We start from the raw sequence: 12,565 nt of genomic DNA, 5'->3' as shown, positions 1-12,565 counted from the left end.
ATAATTAAAATGCCAAAGGTTAAAGACAAAGAGAGAATCTTAAAAGCAGCAAGAGAAAAGCAATTAGTTACCTACAAGGGAGCACCCATACACTGTCAGCTGATTTCTCAACAGAAACCTTGCAGGCCAGAAGGGAGTGGCAAGAAATATTCAAAGTGATGAAAAACATGGAACTACAACCAAGATTACTTTACCCAGCAAAGCTATCATTTAGAATTGAAGGTCAGATAAAAAGCTTCACAGATAAGGAAAAGCTAAAGGAGTTCATCACCACCAGACCAGCACTACAGGAAATGTTGAAGGGTCTTTTTTAAGAAGAAGCTAATGAACAAAAGAATCTGACGAACTAAATAGATCCGGAGACATTGATGCATGCAACAGATGATCATATTTCAGAGGAAAGAGGGAAGAGGGGTGAAGTGTGGGAAGAGATTAACCAAAGAAGTTATATGCATATATGCATAACCCATGGACACAGTCAATAATGGGGTGAAGGCCTGGGGAGGGTGTGGGGGCGAAGTAGAGGGGGTCAATTGGGGGGAAAAAATGGGACACCTGTAATACTCTCAATAATAAAGATAAATTAAAAAAAAAAAAAAGAAATTAGGAGAGCAAAAACGGAACCCCAAATATGAACTATGGCCTATCATAGAGACCCTGCCCAGTAGTAAAACTGTGGCTCAATTAACATGAGAGTCTAATCAATCAGATAAGACTGGAATCCTTGCTCTATTGGTTGAGGTTGCCATGTGAAATGCACAGACATTAAATGTCCCTTCGTGTAATGTCAGAAGTAATGATCAAGGTTCTATCTAGGAGTTCTACTTTGGGTCCCCTGGATTCCTGGAATGGAGTCACTAAACTTAAAGCAGGGGAAAGGGGAGAAAAGCTATAAAACAAGCCCTCAGGAAGGGCCAACATCAAGCTAGCTGTGATAAGATAAATAGCCTCTCCCCCCCCCCTTTCGTTTCTTGCTTATCAACTTCATTCTTCTTTTACCCAGGTCCCCACTCCCTAACATCCCACCACTCACCCCACCTCAGCTGGCTTCCTCTGCTGGGTAGCAGATACTTCTTGTAATACCAACTTGGAACAGTTTAAATGGAGTCGTCAATTCTCAAGTCCATCTGACCTTTCAGGTCCAGCCTCCACCATTAATTGACAACCTTTCTCTGTGACATTTAGTTCACATCTCATCAGATCAGTTCATCTTTAGGCCACTAGGGAGGATATTTTGCTCCTGCATATACTAACCTCTCAGGAGTACCTATCATGGGGCTTTAAAACATGAGAGCCTAAAATGGCTCTGAGCCCTGTGGACAAAAAGGGGCCACATACGAAGCCCGACAAGCTCAGGGGAGGCCTGCATGGCAGCCTTACAAACTCAGAGACCTCAAGTAACCACATAGGATGGTCTGAAATTAAAACTTTCTAACTAAAAATGAGTCATAGCTGGTAGTCATGTCCTAGGTAGGTATCTTCCTTGACAAGGGTCAGTCTTTACCTTAAGGGAGGCTCTCTGTTGTCTTTTTGCATCTATGATAATATGCCTTTGGAATGTCAGGATAATTTCCTTTTTCCAGACCCCTCAGGACCCAATTACTGCACCAGAGCACAAGACCACAGACCCCTCATTGTTATTGTTACCGTGTTAACTATCTTGTACCCACCCATGTAAAAGAAGTATTTGTCTCTTCATTTTATGCTTTATCCATTCTCAGAGATTTTCCGGCTTTGCTTCTCCTACCTCCCTACTCCACTGCCGATGAATTTTATGTAACCCTCCTTACGCCTCCTCTTGTGAGTTTGATGTATAAAATAAGTGGTAAAACTGCCATTTCCCGGAGCATTTTCTCAATCCACTGAGATCTTGCTTCCTGGCAGTTGTCGTCACTTTGGCTCAAATAAACTCATAAAAATTCTCTACAGGTTTAGACTTTTCTTACATCAATAGCTCAGTTCCAATGTATACTCAGGACACCAGCTGGGTGTCCTACAATTTGACTCAATTCTGACACTATCTACCCAAAGATAGCATCAAATTCCACAGTTGAAGGAGCTCAGTCCTTTAATTCAGACACAAGTTGCAAGTTCAGGTGCTTCTGAGGTTCCTATAAACCTCTACTTGGGCTTGATTAATTTGCTAGAGCGGCTCACTCAGAGAAACATTTTACTTTTTAGATTACTAGTTTATTATAAAAGGATATAACTCAGGAATAGCCACATGGAAGAGATGCTTAGGGTCCATTCCAGTTGCACTACTCTCCCCAACTCTCCACCAGACCAGAAGCTCTTTGAAACCTGTCATTTTGGTTTTTATAGAGGCTTCTTTACTATATGGGCATCGTTGGTAGATCTAACCTCTAAACCCTCTCCCAGTCCCGGACATTGGAGGTGGGACTGAGAGTTGCTCATTAACATAACAAGACACCTTTAAGGCTCTCTCCACTTAGGAAATCCCAAGGGTTTTAGGAGCTCTGTTCAGAAAAGGCACAAAGACCAAATGTATATTTCTTATAAATCACAGTATCACAAATCATAAAATACTGGCCAGACTGGGCCAGTGTGAGCACTGAGGGCAGCAGAGGCCAAAGTCAAGAATTCCTGTCACAGAGAGCTGTTCCCAGATCCCCACGGTGCTTAGCTGCTCTATATCATAGCTTCTGTTCTGCCAAAGCCGACTGAACAGAACTGGCCCATTGCAGCAGCTTCCAATTAATTGATTCATCTGAGCAAAGTGTCCATTTTCAATTTACTGCCTCTTTCTCCTGATTCCTTTCTCAGAGAATCTATAAAAATCTAAAAACAAAACTTTATTTGCAAAAGGTCAATATGTAGGCAAAAGAATAATTTTAACATGACTGCCAAGAATTTTTCATGTGTTTAGTAGGTTTTTTTATGCTAGAGGAAATTATTGATTTGACCAAGTTGGCACATAAATAAATGATATGAAGTTATAACTTATATTCACTTGTGTTTAACTTGCCATTTTAAATGAAATTATTGCCAGTGAAGGTCATCAAGTTTTCTGTCATTTTTTACAGATCTCTGAAATTTCATACATGCACAAAAAACATAGGAATAGAAGGTTTCACTGGGTAGTTTAAGAGTTAAGAGAACTACCAGTGTATTCAGTAGTCATATCTCTCAAGTCTATAAACATACTACAGTTCAATTAACTATGCAAGAAAAAGGGTTCAAATCATAACAAGAGTTTGTTTAAAGCATACTTTTTGTGACCAGCTTTAAAATATAATAAAAAAATTTGCAGTTGGAAAGAAACAATAACAAATAAACATACCCTAATACAGTGTCTACCCATGAAAGGTGATCAATAAATGTCTGGCTAAAGGCCTGGCCAGCGTGGCTCAGCAGTTGAGCATCAACCCAGGATCCAGGAGATGGCGGTTCGAGTCCCGGTCAGGGCACATGCCCGAGTTTCGGGCTTGTTCCCCAGCAGGGGGCGTGCAGGAGGCAGACAATCAAAGGCTCATCATTGATGTTTCTATCTTTCTCTCCCTCTCTCTTCCTCTCTCTGAAATCAATAAAAACATATATATTTTTTAAATGTCTGGCTAAATGAATGATCTCAGAGGACAGAAATAACACAATGTGAATATATACATGTATATATGAAGAACTATAGAATAAGTTTACATAGAAGAGATAGAAGAACATGTTTTTACATTCAAGGGGTCCAAAAGATGATGAAATAAATGTTCAAGTTGTTGCTGGAAAGGTGGGAAAGCAGAGGAAAACCATTTAGATCAATGTTTTATTCTCCATTGTTGATTTGAACTAATAGGAAAGTTAAAATTCAAGAATAATTACAATTTAATGTATTGAGGAAGGACGAAATTTTAATTAAATTTTGCAAACAATAAATCTCATTTAAGTATGAGTTAATAATAAAAATGCTGGTGTAAGTTGAAAAACATCAAGAGCATTGAAAAAATTAAAGATAAAAAGACAAAATTAATTTATAAAGACAGAACATTCCAACACAATAAATACCAATAATGCAACAGCAGAGAAACATAACAGGAAGTCAGGAAGGAATTAGTTTCACAGTAATAGATTTACAGAAAGAGAAAATGTCTAAAACAACCATTAGGAAATTTCCTGGAGTAATGTGGGTTAACAGCTGAAAGTGACATTTATTTTATACAAAATACACACACCATCATATGGCCTATGCATAAGAAAGGTTTATTTAGAATCCACATTTGCTTTTTGAATTTCTTAAGGAGAGCTAAATCTAAATAAAGAATTTCAACTTATGATTTTTAAATTGTGTTTACGGTAATTATATGTGAAAGATGAAAGGTCAAAGAAAAATATAACATTTTAAAAATACGTATCTCTCCATCAAAGTGCTTCATGTTGTTCCAAGTCTTTTCAAACAGTCTATAAGATAACACAGCATCAACAAAGATCAAAGAATGATATTATCTTCCTAAGTAAATCCCTTTTCTTTTTGATAATGGAGAGAAAAAGTAAACATCGTAAAGCTCTTCCAAGCTCACCAGAACTCTTAACTTTCAAAATTGGGGAGGGGGCGGGGCTGGTGTGGCTCAGTTGGTTGTCCTCCTATGCACCAAGGGATCCCCAGTTGGATCCCTATTGGGGCACTTGCCCGGGTTCTGGCTCGATCCCCAGTAAGGGGCTTGCAGGAGGCAGCTGATCATCCATGTTTCTATCTCTCCCTCTCCCTTCCTCTCTTTCTCTAAAAAATCAATACAAATAAAAAATAAAAACATTTTTTAAATTGGGAAAGGAGATCATTTTTTATGAGTCAAATAATTCAAACTCTTTAAAGGAATATTAATTTGCCCATGTCACAATGAGTGTAATTTGCTAATTTATTTCTGCTGCAAATGCCATATTTTATTAGTGGCTTGATATAGTTAATGCTTTCCACGTCCCTGGCAGGTGCCCACTTTTCTGACACACTTGATCTGGTCTCTACAATGCAAACTCAAAATTGCCTGGAAAAGCCCGGCTGGGTGTGGCTCAGTGGTTGAGCATCGACCTAGGATCCAGGAGATCTCGGTTCGATTCCCAGTCAGGGCACATGCCCAGGTTGTGGGCTCAATCCCCACTTAAGGGCTTGCAGGAGGCAGCCGATCAATGACTCTCATCAATGATGTTTCTATGCCTCTCTCTGTCCCCCTTCCTCTCTCTGAAATCAATAAAGATATATTTTTCTAAAAATTGCCTGGAAAGGAACAAAGCGAAACCTTATCTTCACCCACAAGTGTGACTCTAAACACCGTGACAATCGTGCCAGACAACAGAGACATAATTTCATATTTACAGCCTAACATTGCTTACAAATGCTTTGAAGAAACCAGTCCTTTAAACATTCAAGCTTAAAGCGTTTCCGGTTAACTGCAAAACTAGCATTAAAATAAAAGGCATGGTTGCTTTTTGCTTCTGTTTTATTTTTGATAATGTTGGGCTAAACATATGACAAGAACCATACCAAATCACACCATTTGCAGAGCTGGGCTCTCTCTCTGCATTTTTTGGATAATAAGAGGAATGAGGGTCTGTGGTTGGGTTCTCCCAGCCTCTGACTGAGATTTCTCAGTCTTCTGGATTACCAATGAATATTTAATAAATAAATGGCTGAGGGGAGGGAGGGACAGAGAGATGGATGGAAGATGGGAAGGAAGAAAATAATTTCTGTGATTTAAAAGTACTTGCACTATCTCCAAAATTACTGAGCAAAACAGCCCAACCAAAGTTTACATAAATTGTCTGGGGCACAGTAGGGCAGCAGTTCCCACATGAAAAATAAGTGGACTTTCATCTACATTTTCTTGAGGCCTAAAATTTCTCATATATGATGAAGACTTTTGTACCACGATCAGTTTCAGTGTGAATTGTCTGGGTCGCTATGCTGAGGTTTAATTTCACTCAGCAGTGTTTCTCAGATGTACTCAATGACTGGCCGTGACATGGTTTGCCTGGGACAGTGCTGCCTTGCACCTCTCATTCCAGAGTATTTATTAGTAGCGACATATTTCACTTTTAAAAGTGTCCTGGTTTAAAAAAAAAAAATTGATGTGGTCACTCAACCAATGAGTAAATGCATTTGAAAATCTTGGTTCTTTTTATCTCTCCCCATGCCATCTCCTCTGTAAATGAAAATTTTAACTTCAGAAAAATAAAGATCATTATTTCAGATATTCATGCTGAGTTTTTCGAAGAAAAATTAAGGGTCGAGGGAGAACAGTTTAACCCCATGAAGGAAGAGGGCAGCTTGGAAGTCTTCTTTTCTTCCTGTAGCTTTCTTCTTCACAAATACTTGATGATTTTTAGTTAAAATTGAGCAACTCCATCCAGGATTACTGTATACAGGTATGCCCGGCTTTTCAAACATTTGCATTAATGCACTGTGCTTTTACGAAAGACTTGTTTTCACTAACTGAAAGAAAGCATAAGAGGATTTTCGCTTTTTTGGAAAAAGGTGAAAATAACCTTTAGTGTTTTGCAGAACTGTAATAGAGGCAGTGTGCACCCAGGGAAACTAGAGCGGCACCACCAAGCTTCTTCCAAGAGAACTGTTCTGAGCACCTCAGCACCGAGCCACTGTGGCTTTGAACTGTGTTTCTCAGCATCTGTGCTTTTTTATTTATTTTGTGCATCCAAAAGCAAAATGTGTCCTAAGCTATCCTAGGAGAGTTCCTAAATGTGTTACCATTAGCATAAAACTGGATGCAATTAAGCATTTCAATTGTGGTTAACAAAATAAAGACCTTGTGCATGTTTTTTTGTTCTGTTTTATTTTTTTTAAATACGTTTTTATTGATTTTTTTAAAGAGAGAGAAACATCAATGATAAACACCTACCCACTGCCTCCTGCAGGCCCCCTACTGAGGATCGAGCCTGCAACCCTGGGCATATGCCCTGACCAGGAATCGAACCAGAGACATCTTGGTGCATGGGCTGGTGCTCATTCCACTGAGCCACACCGGCTGGGCAACTTTGTGCCTGTTTTTAATCTTGGGTCTAGGAATGCTCAAAAATTATTCTATGTAAATTAATGGTAATTGCTTCTTTGCTTTATGCCATATTTAGGAAAGGTTTCATGGGAATGCTCTAATTTCAGATGGCAGAGAAAACCTGTACATAGGCAATCTTTAATTTCTATATTTGTTAACTAATGTTCTTTGGTTGCAAGGAACAAGAAACAACTCTGGGCTAACTTAGTCAAAAATGAAAGATTATGGGTAAGATTCTAGAACATTTCATGAATTCTAAGGGAGGCGAGAAGGGCAAAGGCTCAAAATGACAAGTGGGGAGGCTCGAGGGCCTCAAGAAGTTTACTGATTCCTCTCTAGAATTTGCCATAAATGTGACTTGGATGGAATGGCTTCCCACCTATCTGTCTCACTTTCCAAGTGTTAATCATAGGGATGCAGAACATGGTCAGGTGGCAACTCCCAGAGAAGTATCTATGGCCACACAGAGTCACATAGCATCACATAGCACAGATGTGATCTCCGGGGCCTGTGTCTCTGTACAAAGGAATAATCTCTCTAAGAATATTGAAATCACAGTTGGCCATACAGCTACCACAATGCCATCTGCTAAAATGCACCTCTGGCTGCCCAAAACACACACACACACACACACACACACACTACAAACCTCCCCCCAAAAGAAATACTCATAACACATGATTCAACCAATCCTCACACAACAGGAATGGGAGACAACCAAAGTCATTTCTAGCCACTGCACACAGAGGTGAGATATTGGCCTTCAAATCCAGGAGCCCTGGGTTCATATTCATTCTTCTTCGGTTCTGTCACAATCCCATCTCAATATTCTGCAGCCTATGGACTACATGATGAGTCCAAGCATTACTTAGACAACATTCTATGCCCTTGGAAGAAAGAGGGAAAAAAAATTAATATTATAATTCTCATTTTAAAAGGAAACATGAGAATAGTATACTTTGTAAGGAAGTATTGGTGCAAACTACAGCCCTCTGTTCTGCAGGCATTCACAAGACTGCTGCTGACATATAAGATATATTCCTTCTCTATTTCAAGTTCTCCTGGCTTTCAGCCAACACCACAGCTCGCCAAGGATCTTTGCCCTGATTGCATAAAGAATCCAACAAGTCCAGGTGGCAGTCCCCACTACCAATTCAATAAAGCTTACATTTTTTTAACACTTGGATGAAACATTTCTCTACTGAGAGCTGAATTCTTTAGGCTAAACAAGTTAAATAATTTTAAAGAGTTAAAGCAAAATTCCTGAAAGTAAAAGAATAGGTATATTTGTAAGAGGTGCCTTCACCCCTTGGTTCTAGGTTGCATTCCATTCCGGCTGTGAAAACAATATGAAATATGTTGGTCACTGGTTCTGCTCATGATCTACACTCTACAACATAGCACACCGATATCACAAGGTGCTACATCTTAGTGTTGTAGCTGTTTCTAGTTGGTTATTCCAATAGAACTTAGCTTCATCAGGATGATTGGATATTTTGAACAGTAAGTCCAGGCAGTCAGTCACCTGTTGCTTTGCTTGAGTTGCAATGCAGCGAGTTCATCGATCAGAAGACATGCACGGAATCCAGCGACTCTTTAGAGGCATGTAAGCAGAGAAAGCAAATCCAAATCTACAAAAACTGTTCCAGTGATGCTAAACTGCTGCTCCTCCATGATGAAAGGGCATTCCCAACTCAAAATAACTGATCTGACACAGAGTAATAGACCAGGTCCCTTGCAAGTACATTGCTAGTCACTGCTGCTATCCGTTTAGATGAAAGAAAACTTATGTTGTTGGGTCCAAGCATCACCACCGTTCTGCTCATCATAGATGTTACATCCATGGACCAACAGACTAGCTGGAGAAGAATGACTGACTCCCATAAAAGGAATCATTTGTTCCCCTAGTTATTAAAACCTCTTGTGCAATGATGGCCTCTTAATGTGCATTCACATAAACACAGCTATTCTCACAGTCTGGGCCCATTCAGAATGGGCCCATTCCCTAAAACCTCCTTGTCATCAATTCTCCAGTCTTGATCCTTCCAGGTCTCTGACCATCTAGCCAGCCCAGGACTAAAAATTATCTAGTGTGTACTCATTCAGCCTTAACCATCTCTAAAATATTGTCACTGTCCCAACCAAGTTCCTTTGCTCTGGGATATATACCATTGCTCAAATCTCTCCGGCGCTTCCCTCGGAGACATCTCTGACCTCCCCCAGTCCAGCCACGAAAGGGATAAAGTATGGCACAACAGGGGGTCTTCAGCCATTTCAGTGCTAGACTCCAATTGCCTTAATTTGTTACAGATTTGAATAGCACCTCTGTGCCAAATAATTAGCTCAACAATTGCTGTAGATCCTGACCTCAAGTAAAGTAGACAATAAAATGTTTCCTTCCAAAGTGAACAAATTTCTGTTCACAATTTAACATTGTAAGCATTTTCCTTCTCAGTTGTAGTTCAAGGCCACCCTGAAAAACAGCAGTACTTCCCCTTATCTGCCTGGTGCCAGTAAACATGCGAAGCCATCTGGACACCAGGTTGAAGTTACTGTATCCCTGATCACTCGTCACATGAAGCTCCCTGTGAGGCATAAGGAAGTAATACAGGAGTGCAACCACCTGCTCATTCAATGTGCCTGGTCTTCAGGCTTCGCATAGGTTCAGCCTGCATAGATTCCTCTTCGTCTCAATCCACTTGATGGGGATCACAGCTGGGAATGCCTGGCTTTATGGCTCAGTGTCTGAGTCAACACCCCTTCACGTTAGGCATCGAGGTAACCTGGCCATCGTATGCCAGATGGTTGATGATTCAGCCTCTATGTGAGCCTAGCCACAAGCCAGAAGTCATTTCTCAAAACGCAGGGTCATCTGCTAAAGGGGCCTTTGCATTTTCCCAAACACAGAGGGTCTCCTCTCTGATGGTCTTGTTGGGGCTTGACACGGGCTCCATATAACTCTCAGATGGGCAACGGACAATCCCAGCAGCACTGGATCCACAAGCTCACAAGGGCCAGGGCAGAGCTGCTTGCCTTGCAGCCAGGCCAGCTGCAGAGCCACCTCTCACTCTGGGCCCCACTCCAAAATGGCAGCTTTTGGAGGACCCAGGCATTGAGAATTATTGTTTTAGAATATAAACATAAGAAATGAAGATCTAATCCAATATCATGGGGCATATGGATTAATTAGGGTAAAAGCTGAGACATAATAATACCCAAAGATATAGTGGCTTAAACAATATTGAACTTTATTTCCTTTTATAAAACAATCCATGCAGGAGAACCAGGGCAGCCTGGCAGATCAGGTGGCCAGGGATCAAGGTTCCTTGCTATCCCCTATGTATTGTCCTTACCTGCATGCTCAAAGGTGATCCAACCAGTGGAAAAGGGGAAGGCAAAAGGTGAAGGTGTGTTTCTTTCAAGGGCATGACCCAAAAGTTATACTCATGTCTTCCGGTCACATACTATTGGCCAGAAACTGGTTACATGGCCACACCTTGCAGCAAAGGAAGAAAATATAGGCATTTCCTGTGTAACAATGTATTCAGATGAAATTTATATTACTGTAGGAAAAACGGAGAATAAGCATTGGGAAATAACAGTCTCTGCCAAAGCAAGTTAGTAAGGAAGTTTAAAAGTAGAAAAAGAAAAGTGCATTTGCTTGGGAGTTAGGATGTGTGGGTTATAGCCCTAATTCAGCCTCTTAAACCAAAAGTTTCACCCATGCTTCACCTGAATTACCTTTACTATCTGCACCTGAGTTCTGAGGGAGGGAAGGAGGGAGGAGGAGAGAGGGACAGAGAGAGACAGAAAGAGAGAGACAGAGAGACGGAGAGACAGAGAAGCAAAGACCTGGAGAGTTCCATCCTAATCTTTCAGTTAAGTCCTGTTCTTTACTGGACAGTCGCTCTTTGAAGGGCCCTATGTCTGCCATGACATGAGCTCTATGTCTGCCAAGACCAGGGCACAGCTATAAACTCTAGGCTAAGGTTTGCCCACACCCCAGCACAGTTCCCAGTCAGAAGTCGGATCATACTAGATGGCACATGACTTTCTTGCAGGAGTTGCAATGGATGTGATACCAAAATCTAAGCTGCTTTGGCAATAAAAATAATTACCTTCCTCCTCAGCATAAAATAAGCCTTCTCCGTCACTGTAGCCTTAATTTTGAAGGAAAAGGAAGTTAATTTTAATTAACAAAAGTTAATGCTATTAATTAAGCATTTGTTCTATTTTCACCTGTGCACACAAATTTGCTTACAGTTATAACTAATTCTGCTGATGGTATAACAGAAGTTTTGTTTTGCTATGTAGAGAGCACAACTCATCACAAGAATTAAACCAGACTTGGTCAAGATACTTAGTCCATGTTCTTGAGTACATTTAACTTCTCTTTAAGTATTACACAGTACAGAGAATCAATGATTTTATTTTACCAATAACATTTAGCTTAACCTTTCTTTAAGTTTCTATCACCAATAAAGTCATACAATAATTTTAATATTTTTAAAACAAATTTTCAAAATTTATTCTTATAGAGTATCTAATTTTAATCTCCCAGCATCTCTGAAGGAAAAGTGATTTTTTTTCTTATTAATGAGCTGAGCCTTGAAGAGATTTACATGTATAGTTCTTATTAAACACATTGATAATAATAGCTTAAGCTCTACCTTAGCAACATACTCTAGAAAAAGGTACCATGAGTACTGTCAAAGATGAGTCAGAAAATAAAAGGATTTCAGAGCTGTGGGGTACTATAAATACATCTGGATGGACGGCAGAGCACTCATTTGCAGCATGGTGCCCATCCACCAAGAGGAAGAAGGGTATTCTGCCTTACTTGTTCATGTTAGGTGAGAGCAAAAGAGCATTCAGACCATAAAATATATATATCAACAGTCCACTAACTGTATTATATTAATGTAGATAAAAAGTTTGTATATGTTCATATATACATTTACATGTATGTATTTATATGTATATATGCACACACACATATATATATTTTTCCTCCCCAGCCCTAAACAATTACTAATCTACTTTCTGTCTCTATAGAATTCCCCTATCCCAGACTTTCATGTGAATGGAATCATATAATATATAGACTTTTGTTGCTGGTTTCTTTCACTTAATATGATGTTTTCAAGGTTCACCCAAGTTACAGCATGTATCAGTATTTCATTCCTTTTCATGGCCCAATAATATTCTCTTATATAGACACACTGTTTTGTTTATTTATTCATCCACTGATGGATAATTGTGCCATCACAGTTGGATTATTTCCACCTTTTGACTATTCCGAATAATGTTGCTATAGACGTCTGTGTGCAAGTTTTTGTGTGGATGCAGGTCTTCATTTCTCTTGGGTACATACATATCTAGGAGTGGAATTTCTGAGTCAAATGGTAACTCTTTTTAATCGTTTGAGGAACTTCCAGACCATTTTCCAAAGTGGCTGCATCTTTTACATTCCCATCAGCAATGTATGAAGGTTCCTACTTCTCCACACCCTCTCCTGGATTTATCCTTAGGCATATTACTTTCCTAAGGATGTC

This window comes from Miniopterus natalensis, chromosome 10 (genome assembly GCF_054644295.1).
Source record: "Miniopterus natalensis isolate mMinNat1 chromosome 10, mMinNat1.hap1, whole genome shotgun sequence".
NCBI classification, from domain to species: Eukaryota; Metazoa; Chordata; class Mammalia; order Chiroptera; family Miniopteridae; genus Miniopterus; species Miniopterus natalensis.
This window is presented reverse-complemented; position numbering follows the sequence as displayed.